The 15861-nt window shown below is 44.1% G+C and overlaps 1 protein-coding gene across 4 annotated transcripts in view; it reads right to left on the bottom strand.

The window, feature by feature from the left end:
• kansl1b (KAT8 regulatory NSL complex subunit 1b) overlaps positions 1 to 15861 on the bottom strand; it is a 307114-nt gene that overhangs the window by 286645 nt on the left and 4608 nt on the right. The window contains exons 1-3 of one of the 4 annotated variants that reach the window (XM_072561890.1): positions 14008 to 14592; positions 12310 to 12455; positions 2237 to 2338 (exon numbers count right to left, since the gene is read on the bottom strand). The gene's annotated coding sequence lies outside the window, so the exon portion shown is untranslated. Of the gene's footprint in view, positions 1 to 2236; positions 2339 to 12309; positions 12456 to 14007; positions 14593 to 15861 lie in introns of those variants that run through there. The other 3 variants (XM_072561889.1, XM_072561886.1, XM_072561887.1) reach the window with 3 other exon arrangements.

Genomic DNA, 15861 nt, shown 5'->3' with positions numbered 1-15861 from the left:
CCTGGGAATTAGCCTCATGAACATTCATTGGACTGCCTCCAATATTAGAATACTTTTCCTTCGATAAAGTGGCCAAATCTGTTCACATGATGCCAGTTGTGATTTAACTCATGCCTGTAGAGTTTTAGCAGCACCTGTCTACTTTGTAATAAAATGTACAAAATTACGAGGTGCAGAGTTCTTGCTCGTTGACAGGATGCAGATGTTGCTGTTTGGGTAACCAGATATTGCCCTTGCGAGTGATGGTGAGTTGCCTTATTTAAATGCTGCATTCCATGTGAGGGTTATAAGATTTCGATTTTGGTATCGATTCTGTTCAATCGGCCGAAGGGCCTTTTAGGTGCTATATGAATGCCTAAGAGGAGAAGGCAGGTAGTACATGAGGCCCCTGTGACCAACCTCTTACGTATAGGTATACTGTTTAGATCCTATTGGAGGAAATTACTCTATAGGGTAAAGCAGTGGCAGCCATCTTTATGGCACCATGGCCAAGGTTGATGCACAAGCAGTGACAAAGAACAGCATCAAGGCTAAAGTGGCAGGGGATTCAGTGGTAAGGGGGACAGACAGGTATTTCTGCATCTGTAAAAGAGACCCCAGGATAGTAGGTTGCAAGGGTCTGCTGAAGTGCATTCTGAAGGAGAAGGACAAACAGACAGAGATCGTAGTACATTCTGGTACCAATGACATGTGTAGAAAAAAAACAATAAGCCTCCCCACTACTCTTGACCCACTCCAATTTGCCTATAGGGCCAAGAGATCCATGTCAGATGCCCTTCACTCCTCCCAAGAACATCTTGATACCAAGAACAGCTATGTTAGAATCCTACTCATTGACTACAGTTCTGACTTCAACACTATTAACCCCTCAAGACTGATGGCTAGACTTAGTAATTGCGGACTAAGCGCTACTCTCTGCAACTGGATCCTCAGTTTCCTGACCCACAAGCTGCAATTATTGAAGGTTGGGGACAAGATTTCATCCTCACTAACAGTCAACATTGGACTGCCCCAGGGATACGTACTCAGCCTCTACTGTACTTACTGTATACCCATAATTGCATCACCAAATACCAGACTCATGCCATTTACAAGTTTGCTGATGACACCACCATAGTCGATCAAATCTCAGAAGGTGACGAAACAGACTACGGTTGGGAAGTAGAAGACCTGGAAAAATGGTGCACTGAGAACAAGTTGCTCTCAATGCCGGCAAAACCAAGGAACTCATTATTGATTTTCTGCAGGATGTTACTCCTGCCCCCTCTACACATTAACAGAGGTGGAACAAGTGGAGAGTGTCAAGCTCCAGGGAGTGGTCACTCACAACAAGCTTTCTTGGACTCTTCATGTAGACGCACTGGTTACAAAGGCCCAACAACATCTCTTCTTCCTCAGGTGGCTAAGGAAATTTGGCATGACAGTGGATACCTTTGCCAACTTTTATAGGTGTGCCATCAAGAGCATTCTGTCTGCATGTATGACTACCTAGTATGGCAACTGTACCATTCAAGTTTGGAGATGGTTACAGAGTGGTGAACTCGGCCCAGACAATCACAAAGACCAACCTCTCATCTACAGATTCCATTTACCAGGCCCGCTATCAAGCAAAGGCCGCCAGCATTGTCAAAGATCCATCCCACCCTGGCAATTACTTTTTCCAAATTCGACCATTGGGGAGAAGGTACAGAAGGTACAGAGGACAACTGGTTAGAATTATTTTCAATATTTAACTCGACTCCTTTGACACAAAGCCAAATTCTATTTCCATACTGGTTGCTGATGTCATCTAGCTCCCAAAATGAAACAGGTCTGGACGAAACATTAGCTGAGGCAAAGGGTGATGTAGACTTTACACATTAATTTAACTCAGAGGGAGGGGTTAGTTGATACATAATAAGAATCTGCCTGATTTAAGTGGACAAAATTAAAAATCAGGTAGCTAGCTGACGAAGGAGCAGTGCTCTGAAAGCATGTACTTCCAAATAAACCCGTTGGACTTGAACCTGGCATTGTGTGATCTTTAACTTTGTCCACCCCAGTCCAACACCGGCACCTCCACATCACAATTCAAATGGAACATGAACCATATATTCTACATTTATTTCACAAAACCTCACCAACAAAGTTTAGTATTTAGATGTTGATATGACTTCATTTATATCAACAAGTGAAAAGCAGTACTGAAAAACACTTCAACCAATGGGACCATGACAGTTCTATGGTACCCTCTTACCTTCATGGCTTGAGCAAAGCCAGTCCCAGAGTTCAGCTGTTCACATCTTCCACCAGACATGACACAACAGTGCACTTGTCTTTCATAGTTTCCTTCTGGTGTCTAAGGAAAATGAGAGCAGTGCAGAGATCAGTGCTTTTCTCTAAACAGAAATATGTAAGTCACAACTATTAGCCCCAAGAAACATCTTCCTCGTCTGGCCAAAGTTTCTCGTCCTCTTATGGCACAACATTTAGGATGGCAGGAAAATATTCCAACAGTGCATTCCTGTTGGAGTATTCCTGTTGGAGGTGCCATGTTTCGGGTGAGAGGTCACATGGAAACTCTCATTTGGCATAAAAAAATCTCTAACACCAGAAACACAAAATAGAATTTTAATGGCATGGAAGGCAGCCATTCAGCCTTTGAGTCCAAGTCAAAATGGCATTTTGTCAAGAAATTAATCAATCCTATTCCCCACTCTGTCCTCTACAGGTTGATGTCCCTCAGACTGATTACTAAACTTGGTGATCATGGACTAAGCCCCACCTCTGCAACTGGATCCTCAATTTCCTGACCCACAGGCCACAATCACCGAAGATTGGGGACAATATTTCATCCTCACTAACAGTCAACAACTCAGCCCCCTACTGTACTCACTGTATACCCATGACTGCGTCACCAAATACCAGATTAATGTCATTTACAAGTTTGCTGATAACACCACCATAGTTGGTCAAATCTCAGAAGGCAACAAAACAGACTATGGTCGGGAGGTGGAAGACCTGGAAAAATGGTGCACTGAGAACAACTTGATCTCAATGCCGGCAAAACCAAGAAACTCATTATTGATTTTCTGCAGGATGTTACTCCTGTCCCCCCCCTACACATTAACAGCACAGAGGTGGAACAAGTGGACAGTGTCAAGCTCTTGGGAGTGGTCACTAAAAGCAAGCTTTCTCAGACTATTCATGTAGACGCACTGGTTACAAAAGCCCAACATCTCTTCTTCTTCAGGTAGCTGAGGAAATAGGTGAGCCATCAAGAGCATTCTGTCTGGATGTACCACTACCTGGTACGGCAACTCTACCATTCAAGTTTGGAGATGGTTACAGAGAGTGAGTGGTGAACTTGGCCGAGATAATTACAAAGGCCAAACTCCCATCTATAGAATCCATCCAGTAGACCCGCTGTCGAGGAAAGGCCGCCAGCATTTTCAAAGATTCATCCGAACCTGGCAGTGTTTTTCTACAGAAGCTGGAACACATGCACCAGCCGGTTTTGAAACAGTTTCTACCCTACTGTTATTAGAATACTGAATGGACTCAAACTCTTTACATTCGCCTGTACCTGTGTTTTTGTTTTTGCCGCTGTTTACCTATTATTTACTTATCTATGCTACTTAACTGTGGGATCTGCCTGTATTGCTCACAAGACAAAGCTTTTCACTGCGCCTCAGTACACCTAACAATAAATTCAATTCAACTCAATTCAGACTCATGGGAGTGAGGCAATTTAGTGGTTTGGATCACAAGTTGACCAGGTGAATGAAGACAGAGGATGTTGGTTGATGGGAACTGTTCACCCTGGAGTTCAGTTACTAGTGGTGTACCGCAAGGATCTGTTTTGTGTCTAGTGCTGTTTGTCATTTTTATAAATGACCTAAAATGAAGGCGTTAGTAAATATGCGGAAGTCACAAAGGTCAGTGGGGTTGTGGATAGTGCTAAAGGATGTTGCAGGTTACAGAGGGACACAGATAAGCTGCAGAGCTGGGCTGAGAGGTGGCAAATGGAGTTCAATGTGAAAAAGTGTGAGGTGATTTACCTTCAAAGGAGCAAGAACAATAAAGAGTACTGGGCTCATGCTAAGATTCTTGGTAATGCAAATGAGCAGAGAGATATCAGTGTCCACATGTGAAGATTCCTCAAAGTTGCCATTCAGGTTGATAGGGTTGTTAAGAAGACATACGGTGTGTTCACTTTTATTGGTAGAGGGATAGAGTCTCAGAGCCACGAGGTCATGCTACAGCTGTACAAAACTCTGGTGTGGCCCCACCTGTAATAATGCGTAGATTTCTGACATTATAGGAAGAATGTGGAAACTTTGGAAGAGTTCAGAGGAGGTTTACTAGGATGTTACCTGGTTTGGAGGGAAGGGCTTATGAGGAAAGGCTGAGGGACTTAAGGCTGTTTTCATTCGACAAAAGAAGCTTGAGAGGCGACTTAATAGAGATATAGAAGATGATCAGAGGATTCGATAGGGTGGACAGTGAGATCCTTTTTCCTCAGATAGTGATGGCGAGCACGAGGGAACACAGCATTAAATTGAGGGGTGATAGATATAGATGTTAGAGGCAGTTTCTTTACTCCAACTTGTGAGTTGTGCAAGACCTGCACAAGCCCGAGAACCTATACTGGGGTTACAACTTTAGCTCCAGTCTCTTATGAGAAGCAGCTGGTTCAGTTCACAATGATTGTAGTAAAAGGCTCAGGCCCAAGCTTGATGGTATGAAATTGGTAGAGAAAGATTCACCTTGATTGGCTCAACTCGAAAATAGCTGCCTAAGAGAAGTCCTCATTAAATACCCAGAGGTTTTTTCAGGAATGTCTACTATCAAAATAGCCAAGGTCACCTTGCATGTTGACCAGGAAGCAATCCCACAATTCTGCAAGGCCCACCCACTGCCATTTACCTTACAGTCAAAAGTGGACCCATAAAACAGAAGGCTGCAAAGTGAAGGAGTCGTCAAACCAATCCAGTTTGCAGAAAGGGCAGCACCGGTCATATCGATTGTGAGGCCCAACAGGTCAGTTGGCCCTTGTGGGAATTTTAAACAAATGGTAAACAGCTTTTCACAGCAGGATAAACACACAATCCCTTGTGTAATGGTATTATACACAAAGCTGGCAGGGGTGCTGCCCATCACAAAGCTGGTTCTGGATTAGTGGTGCTGGAAAAGCACAGCAGTTCAGGCAGCATCCGAGGAGCAGTAGAATCGACGTTTCAGGCAAAAGCCCTTCATCAGGAATACAGGCAGAATGCCTGAAGGGTGGAGAGATAAATGGGAGGAGGATGGGGGTGGGGAGAAACTAGCGTAGAGGTGAGTGGGGGAGGGGATGAAGGTGATAGGTCAGGAAGGAAGTTGGAGTGGATAGGTGGAAAAGAAGATAGGCTGGTAGGACAAGTCATGGGGACAGTGCTGAGCTGGAAGTTTGGAACTGGGGTGAGGTGGGGGAAGGGGAAATGAGTAAACTGGTGAAATTCACATTGATGCCCTGGGGTTGAAGTGTTCCAAGGTGGAAGATGAGGCGTTCTTCCTCCAGGCGTTGGGTGGTGAGGGAGCGGCGGTGAAGGAGGCCCAGAACCGCCATGTCCTCGGCAGAGTGGGAGGGGGAGTTGAAATGTTGGGCCACAGGATGGTGTGGTTGATTGGTGCAGGTGTCCCAGAGATGTTCCCTAAAGCGCTCTGCGAGGAGGTGTCCAGTCTCCCCAATGTAGAGGAGACCGCATTGGGAGCAACGGATACAATAAATGATACTGGTGGATGTGCAGGTAAAACTTTGATGGATGTGGAAGGCTCCTTTAGGGCCTTGATGGAGGTGAGGGAAGAGGTGTGGGCGCAGGTTTTGCAATTCCTGCAGTGGCAGGGGAAGGTGCCAGGATGGGAGGGTGGGTTGTAGGGGGGGGGCGTGGACCTGACCAGGTAGTCACGGAGGGAATGGTCTTTGCAGAAGGCAGAAAGGGGTGGGGAGTGAAATATATCCCTGGTGGTGGGGACTTTTTGGAGGTGGCAGAAATGTTGGCGGATGATTTGGTTTATGCGAACATTGGTCGGGTGGAAGGTCAGCACCAGGGGCGTTCTGTCCTAGTTATGGTTGGAGGGGTGGGGTCTGAGGGCGGAGGGGTGGGGTCTGAGGGCAGAGGGGTGGAATGTGGATGAAAAGCGTTGGAGGGCGTCTTTAACCACGTGGGAAGGGAAATTGCTGTCTCTTAAGAAGGAGGCCATCTGGTGTGTTCTGTGGTGGAATTGGTCCTCCTGGGAGCAGATATGGTGGAGGTAGAGGAATTGGGAATACGGGATAGCATTTTTGCAGGAGGTAGGGTGGGAAGAGGTGTAATCCAGGTAGCTGTTGGAGTCGGTGGGTTTGTAAAAAATGTCGATGTCACATCGGTTGTCATTAATGGAGATGGAGGGGTCCAGGAAGGGGAGGGAAGTGTCAGAGATGGTCCAGGTAAATTTAAGATCAGGGTGTAATGTGTTGGTGAAGTTGATGAATTGCTCAACCTCCTCGTGGGAGCACGAGGTGGCACCAATGCAGTCATCAATGTAGCGGAGGAAGAGGTGGGGATTGGTGCTGGTGTAATTACGGAAGATTGACTATTCTACGTAGCCAAAGAGACAGGTGTAGCTGGGGCCCATACGGGTGCCCATGGCTCCTCGGATGCTGCCTGAACTGCTGTCCTTTGCCAGCACCACTAATCCAGAATCTGGGTTCCAGCATCTGCAGTCCTTGTTTTTACCATCACAAAGCTGGACATGAGCGATGCGTACTTGCAATTGTGGTTAGATGAGGATTCCCAGAAGTATGCAACAATTAGGATTGATAAGGACTTGTACCAATGTACGAAACTGCCATTTGGGGTATCGTCAGCACGTGCGAATTTTCAGCAGACGATGGAAAACATTTACAAGGTCTACCCCCAGGTCACCATGAACCTAGATGACATGCTAATAACAGGGAAGACCAATGAGGAACACTTAGGTAAGAACAAAGAACAAAATAAAGTACAGCACAGCAACAGATACTTTGGCTCTCCAGGCCTGTGCTGATGATCATGACCTAACTAACTTCAAAAAAATCCTTATGCCCTTATTCAGTCTGTATCCCTCTGTTCCCTCCCAATTCATGCAACCATCCAGATGCCTCTTAAATATCGTCAATGTACCTGCCTCCACCACCTCTTCTGGCAGTGCACTCGAGGCTCCTATCACTGTGTGAAAAACTTGCCTCGCTAATCTCCCTTTAACATTCTCCCTCTTCCCTTGAAAGTGAAACTTCAACCCTGGGAAAAAAGCCTCTGACTATCCACCCTACCTATGCCTCTCATAATTTTGTAGATGTTTATCAGGTCTCCTCTCAGTTGATGTCTTTCCAGTGAAAACAATCCTAGTCTTTTTAACCTTTCCTCTTAGCCAATGTCCTCAAGATCAGGCAACATCCTGGTGAACTTTCTCTGCGCTCTCTCCAAAGGTTCAACATTCTTCTGGTAGTGTGGCGACTACAACTGCACCCAGTACTCCAAATGCTGCCTAATTAAGATTTTAAATAGCTATAATATAGTTTTCCAACTCTTGTACTCCATGCCTCGGTCGATAAAGGTAAGCATACCATATGCCTCCTTAATTACATTGGCCTCCTTGTTGCCACTTTTAGTGCACACACTCCGATCCGTCTATATGGTAATGTTCCTAATGTTGCCATTTACAGTATAGTTCACACCTAAATTTGATCCTCCAAAATGCAGCACCTCGTATTAGTCTGGATTAAACTCCATTTTCCACTCCTGTGCCCAAGTCGCCAATCTATTTATATCCTGTTGTATCCTTATACAATCATTGGCACTATCAGTAACTCCACCAATCTTCATGTCATCTGCAAACTTACTCATCAGACCATCCATATTTTCCTTCAGATCATTTATATATTCTACAGACAACAGAGGACCTAAGACAGATCCCTGGGGAACACCACTAGTCACCCATCTCCATCCTGAAAAACACCCTTCCACCACTGTCCTCTTCTTCAATGACTAAGCTAGTTTTGTATCCACCTAGCCAGCCCACCCCAAATCCCATGTGATACTAGCTTTTGTACTAATCTGCCATATGGAACTTTATCAAATGCCTTACTACAGTCCTTGGATATAACTCAGACACAGTCCTTAGACGTTTCTCTCAGGTGAGCATATACCTCAGAAGGGCAGTCCACTTGACCTACTTGGGCTATTAAAATCAACAGGAGTGGGTTACACTCATTGGAAAATAAAGTGAGGGTGATCAAAGGTGCCACATCTGTACTGGAACATAGGTCTTTCCTTGGGCTGATGAATTATTAGGGAAAGTTCATACATAACCTGGCCTCCATCCTGGCAACTTTGTAGCAACTCTTCAAAAGGGTGGCACAGTGGTAAGCACTGCTGCCTCACAGTGCTGGAGACCCGGGTTCATTTCCCGCCTCAGGCGACTGACTGTGTGGAGTTTGCACGTTCTCCCCGTGTCTGCGTGGGTTTCCTCCGGGTGCTCCGGTTTCCTCCCACAGTCCAAAGATGTGCAGGTCAGGTGAATTGGCCATGCTAAATTGCCCGTAGTGTTAGGTAAGGGGTTGATGTAGATGTAGGGGTATGGGTGGGTACGCTTCGGCGGGGCGGTGTGGACTTGTTGGGCCGAAGGGCCTGTTTCCACACTGTAAGTAATCTAATCTCATCTAATCTAAAAGGTCAGCCTTGGAAATGGTCACATAGCCAAGCCATAGCTTTCGGGGAAGTGAAGAAACAGCAAGTGCCCTCTCAGATGCTGGCACATTATGATCTCTCGTGAGATCTGGTATTGACATGTGATGCCTCCCTGTACAACATAGGCGTAGTATTAGCTCACAGGTAGCCAAATGGAGAGCAACATCCAAGAGAGTATGCAGCCAGAACTTGGGTTGATGCCCAGTGTAAATATGCCAGAAAGAGGAGGAAGCTTTGGCGGTCATATTTGGAGTTAGGAAGTGCCAGCAATATCTTTACCCTCAAATTTATAATACTAAGACCACAAACCAGTCAGGTCCACTTAAAAGTGGACAAGGCAATGCTGCTAATAGCTTCAGGCTGAATTCAGCAGTGGGCTCAAATACTATGTGGGTAGAATTAAAAGTTGGAACACAGGCTGGGAGGACAAGTAGCAAATGCGGATGAATTGAACTGCTTCCCACTGGCAGATACACTACTGGTCATAACGCCACTGGAAGAGACCAGAATGGTTTTAAATTTTCGGCACACAGTTCCAGTCACAGCTGACAATATCAGACTTTGGATGCTGAAAGATCCAGTCTGAGCAAAACTGAAACAGCTGGAGGTGAAAGAACCCAAAGGGCCATCACAACCAGAACTGTAACCATTTTGGACCCCAACAGGCAAGATCACAGTAGAAAATAGCATATTATTACGGGGAGCAAGAGTGATTGTCCTGAGCAAAGGTCTCTGCAGAAATTGGCTGAATTTCACCACAGTCATCCAGGGGTTTCCAAATGAAGATGTTAGTGAGAAGTTAGACCAGGGAATCTTGGATTCCCTTGCCGAAACAGAATCCATTTACATCTGCCATAAGATAATTCAATGACACTGCCTTCTGAGGCAGCAAGTTGCAGAACCCTCTGAGGAAAAAAGGTCATCGGTGCTGCCCAATTTTACAACAGTCACAATGGAAAACAACTTTTCCATGTCCACCAAGTAAAGACCATTCAGGTCCTCACAGACTTGAATCAAATCATCTCTCATTTTTCTATACTCCAAAGGAAAACAGCAATAGATAAGTTCTTGATTGCCAAGGGGATCAAGAATTATGGGGAGAAACTGGGAAAATGTGGTTGAGAAACCTATCAGCCAAGATTCAATGGCAGAGCAGAATCGATGGGTCAAATGGCCTAATGTCTGCTCCTATGTCTTATGGTCTTATCTTGTCTTATCTTATGTCTATTTTGGTACTGCATGTGAATTTAGCCACCAATACCTTCACTTCCCTTAACTAAATTACTGATGTAAATTTTAAAAAGTTGAGGTCCCAGCATAAACACCTTTGGGGCTCCACACATCATGTTCTGCCAATTGGACAAAGAACCACTTTTGTATGCTCTGTTTTCTATGAACCAGCCAATCTTCTATCCATTCCAATATGTCATCCCCTGGACCAGATTTCCATAGTCAACTTTGATCAGGCACCTTATCAAGTGCCTTCTGGAAATCCAAGTTCAGTACATCTGATGTCTCCCATTTATCCACAAAGAATATTTTTCTTTCAAAGTTGTCTAATAATTTGATTAGACATGATATCTCTTCCACAAAACCATATGGACTCTTCCCAAATATCCGAGGTTTTCTTGTTTCGCAGCTATAATCTGTTTAATGATCAATTTTAACACTTTCTCCAGGACAGATTTCAAGCTAAATGGCCTGTAGCTTTCGGTTTTCTACCTCCTTCTCTTTTTGACTAGAGGGGTTGTATTTGCAACTTTCCAATCGAATGGAACCTTCCCTAAATTACAAAGATAATCCACATTAATTGTTCAGAGTTTTGGGAACTTTTTGGTCCAGAACAGCATTGTTCATAAATCCAACAATAAGCAAAGAAGATATTTAACTGCTGAGGGCATTGTAGCTAAGTCTGATGCTATCGTTTCCTGAGTTAATTTATTCCTCTTTCCTCTAATTTTCCCTCTTCTTACGAGGGGTACGAGTTCCACAACATTTTTCAACCATTAGAAGGCAGCTCGTTCACACAGACCAGAATCAACTTGGGGACTTTTCATTCCGCCAAAATACTTCAATACCCTCATCCAGCTCGTTCCATCTATCCTCAGAAAGAAACAAATTCCCAAAGGCATTGTACTTTGTATCACACCCAGTAAAGATGGCTCCTTTGTGCTGTTGATGTGTCATCCACTCTAAGCCAGGATGATTGACTCAGAAGAAATTCTTTGGAGAGAAAATTTATTTTTATCAGAAGAGCGTACAAATATTTAGCATGCTTCCCATTCAAGCAGCATCACATACAAACTTTGACACATAAACAATATAGGCTACATAGGGAAATATTGGTGTTGGTCCTTCACTGAACTAGTAATCCAGATGCCTGGACGAGTGATTTGAGGGACGTGGGTACAAATACCACAATAGCAACTGATAGAAGTTAAACTCAAATCCGTAAACAGAATCTGGAACTGAAAGTATGTTTCAGTAATAGGGACCATGACAGCTCATGTTGCAATAAATAATTTGTTTGACAGATGTCCTTTACGGAAAGAAGTCCACTATTCTTACCAAGTCTGGTCTCGATATGAACCCAGATCCAATGTAATTGACTCAAAACTATATGTTCAAATTACCTCACAAGCCATTCTGTTCAAGGACAATTAATAATGGATACTGTTAATGCTATCCACATTTCACTGGACAGTAAAAAGAAAAGATTGCAAAGGAGCTCCATGAGTGTTCCAGATAAAACCCGGAAAGACAGACAGACCACTATGCAGCTGACATCAAATTTGGTCATTCAGATATTGGTCTATGATCAGAGGGGTCCTCCCATGCTCGGAGCTAACACAATGACTCAGACTGCACAGAAAAAGGCACTTATTGTTAACAGTGTAAGGCAAGAAAAAGCCTTTCATACCAATTAAAGCTGCCACAGACACTTTTCTATGGGTTTGTTAACCAGCAGATTGAAATTTCAGCACTGTGATCTTCAGACCATAACTTCACAATCTGAGGCAAGAAACAAAGATGGACTTCATTAAGGCCCTGATATACATAATTTCCAACAGCCTGGTCTCTCTGATGTACCACATTGCATGGGATACACATGCAAACCTGCAAATTATTGCTGACTGACAGATAATCTACTGATCAGCGGCTGCCCTTCTTGCAGTGCCACCAACTCTAGGTTACACCCACTGAGTTAGTGCACAATACAACAAACCATGCTATTCCGAATCACCACCAGACTGGAAACACAAGTCAGAAGTCTCCATCCAAGTGCTCACTGCAACAAATTTACAAATGTCATATTTTTAAATACTTCATGATTCTTATACTGATCAACTTCCTTTTCTGAGCACAGGTGCTAGTCGGGCAGCATGTGATGTACAGACTGGCAGTGGGGACTGGAAATCAGTCACTGTTCATCCATGTGGGGAACAAGTGAATATCCAGCTGGCTTGTGTCAGCCCCACTTCAAATTCATGTTGATGTATTCAGAGTGTCAGAATATGGAATTCGTTCAACTTTCTCCCCTTCCCTGACAAATGAGACATTCATGCTGGAAACTACCTACCTTCTCGGACCTCATGCAAACTGAACGTGCCATCAGGCTGTTGAACCATATTCAATCTCGTGGCCTTCTCCATAATCCTTGCTTTTCAGCAGCATTCGCTGGCTCAAGAGTCCTGAACCTTTCCTCTTTTCAAGGCAGCAAAATCACTGAAACAAACCAAAAGTAGGCAGCTGAGCTCACATCAAAAATTCAAGCACAGTCGTCTATTCAGTCTCTTGAATACAATCTACGATTTAATCAGATTAGAGGTCACCTTCAAATTCATTTCTACAGGTACTTTGGGACAGAGGCAGAGCATTTTCATCATTCAGAACACTCAGAAATTTCTCCTGTCAGTCCAAAATGGCCTTATCCTGAGAATATGAATAGTTCTGAGGAAGGGTCACTGGACCCGAAACATTAACTCTGATTTCTTTCCACAGAGCTGCCAGATCTGCTGAGCTTTTCCAGCAGTTTCTGTCTTTGCGACCCAACTTTCAAAGTCCAGATGACTCAAACTGTGCTCACACGACAGCCCTGTCATCTGAGGAAATAATCTCCTGAGCCTTTCTTTGACTGCCTTGAAGACAAAGTATCATGCCTGAAGTACGGGGAACAAAATTATAGACCGTATTGCAGGTCTGGTCTCAACAAAGCCCTGGACTGCAATGAGTCTTCTTAATTTGTGTTCTAACCCTGTTCCAATAAATAAATAATAAAGCAGATGACTTCCAAATTACTTGGAAAATTATTTGCTGTACCGTATGCTAACTTTATATTTTGAGTACAAAATGAATCAGATCTCTTTGAACAGTGTATTTAAGTTTCATATGACTGATTTTTTTTCTATGCTTCCTCACAAAAGTACCCTCACTTTCCCGTCTGCACTTTTAAGCTCATTCATATCTAAGTCCTTTCACAGATCCCTCATTGCAGTCCAGGGCTTTGTTGAGACCAGACCTGCAATACGGTCTATAATTTTGTTCCCCGTACTGCAGGCATGATACTTTTGTCTTCAAAAGTATATTCCTTACAGTTTTGTATCATCAGAAAACTTGAATGTATTAAACTGCGTTCCTGCTTCTGAACATTCATAGATTCAGGTGCGATAGTCAAGACCCATATCATTAATCACACTCTGCCAATCGAGAAATGACCCCATTACTCCCATTATCTAGTTTATATTGTTTGATCAGATTTCCACACCCCTTGAGTCTTTTACCAAGTCATGATGCATTACTTTATCAAATGCTTTCTGAAAATCCAAGAATTTTACATCTATGATCTACTGTGCTAGTTACATGTTCTGCTCAAAGAATTCAAATTGATGTGTAAAAACATGCTTTTCTTTTCATCTAACCAGTTACTCTGCTCAGTCGGTGATTTTCTAATGCCTGTCACTAGTCCCTTAACAACAGGTTCCAATTTTGCATTGCAACAGAGTGGCACAGCGAGGGTGTGCTAGACCCATAACCGAGAGGTCAATGAATCAAAACCATCCTCTGCTAATTGCACGTGCACATTGCCGCACCAGTAACTGTTGTTCTGTTCCATATGCGGCAGAGACCAGGACCTACTGCAATGCCCAATTGCATGAACCCACACAGCCCGACTGCCAATGCTGGAACCGCGACCACAACAACAGAGCAACTAGCGACTTACGGGTTTTTCAAAGGCCCAATCTGAAAGCTGATCAGAGACCCGACTCTATAGCCCTACCTGATGTTGCGCAGACTCAGCATCCTGGCCCAATCAGACGCAGAGCTAGTCTTATCAGAGTGCACAAGGCATCAGATCCTGTGTGGACCAGCTGGCAGGAGTATTTGCAGATATCTTTAATCTCTCCTCAATCCAATCAGAGGTTCCCAGCTGCTTCAAGATGACCACTATCACCCCAGTTCCAAAGAAAAAGTGGAGGCACATCCATGGCAGTGGTTAATACTGCTGCCTCACAACACCAGGGACCTGGGTTCAATTCCAGCCTCGGGTGACTGTTCTGTGGTGTTTGCACATTCGCCCTGTTTCTGCATGGGTTTCCTCAGGGTGCTCCTGTTTCCTCCCACAATCCATAGATTTGCAGATTAGGTGAATTGGCCAGGCGAAATCACCCATAGTTTTCAGGGTTGTGTACATTACATGCATTAATCAAGGGTAAATGTAGAGTTAATAGGGTAGGGGAATGGGTCTGGGTGGGTTACTCTTCGGAGTCAGTGTGGTCTTGTTGGCCTGTTTCCACACTGTAGGGATTCTATTCTGTGAAACATCAGGCAACCATGCCTTAATGATGACCATCTAGTGGTTTTGGTATCCACCATTATGAAGTGCTTCAAGAAATTAGTAATGGCACACATTGACTCCAGCCTCCCAGATTGCCTTGATCCACATCAATTCCTCTACCGTTACAACAGGTCCATGGCATCTGGATAACAAGGACACATGTCAGACTCCTATTTATTCACTTCAGCTCTGCCTTTAAAATCATCATTCCAAACAAACTCCTCTCCAAACTCAGACACTTCGGACTCTGCTCCCACCTCTGCAACTGGATCCTCAACTTCCTGACCCACACATTGCAATCAGTAAGGAGAGGCAATAAGTTTGGGAAGGTATTTAATTGGAACCGGGGAAATTAAACTGCTATTAGACAGGAGCTGAAGAGTATACATTGGTAACAATTGTTCTACAGGAAAGCACAACAGAAATGTGGAGACTATTTCAGGAGCACTTGTTTTGAGTGTTGGATAACTTTGTCCCACTGAGACTGGCAAGGAATGGTAAAGTGAAGGAGCCTTGGATGACAAAAGCAGAGGAGCTTCTCGTCCAAAGGAAGAATGAAGCTTACTTAAGGTTGAGGAAGCGAGGATCTTGCACAGTTTTAGAGGATTACAAGGTAGCTTGGAAAGAACACAAAAATGGACTTAACAGAGCTAGGAGGGGGCACGAAAATGCCTTGGCGGGAAGGATTAGGCAAAACCCAGAGGCATGCTACACTAACATGAGGAATAAGAGAATAATCAGTGAGTAGAGCCGATCAAGGATAGTGGAGGGAATTTGTGCCTGGAGTCATAAGAGGTAGGGGAGTCCCTAAATGAGTTTTTTGCTTCTGTGTTCACTAGAAAGTGGGGCCTTGTTGATAGTGAGAACACTGTGGACCAGGTTAATAGGCTTGAACAGATTGATATTATGAGAATGGATGTGTTGGAAATTCTGGGAAGCATCAAGATAGATAAATCCCCAGGGCCGGACCAGATATATCCAAGGGTTACAATGGGAAGTGAGGAATGAGATTGCTGCATCTCTGGTGATGATCTTTGCATCCTCACTCTATGTGAGTAGTACTGGATGATGAGAGGGAGGCAAATGTTGTTCCTCTGTTCAAGAAAGGGAATAGGAAATCCCTGGGAATTACAGACTAGTCAGTCTTACATCTGTGGTAAGCAAGGAACTGGAAAGGATTGAGAGATAGGATTTATGACTATTTGGATAAACATAGTTTGATTAAAGATAGTCAGCATGGCTTTTTGAGTGACAGGTCAAGCCTTCTTGATTTCTTTCAAGATGTGATGAGACAAG

This window comes from Chiloscyllium punctatum, chromosome 42 (genome assembly GCF_047496795.1).
Source record: "Chiloscyllium punctatum isolate Juve2018m chromosome 42, sChiPun1.3, whole genome shotgun sequence".
NCBI classification, from domain to species: Eukaryota; Metazoa; Chordata; class Chondrichthyes; order Orectolobiformes; family Hemiscylliidae; genus Chiloscyllium; species Chiloscyllium punctatum.
This window is presented reverse-complemented; position numbering and strand designations above follow the sequence as displayed.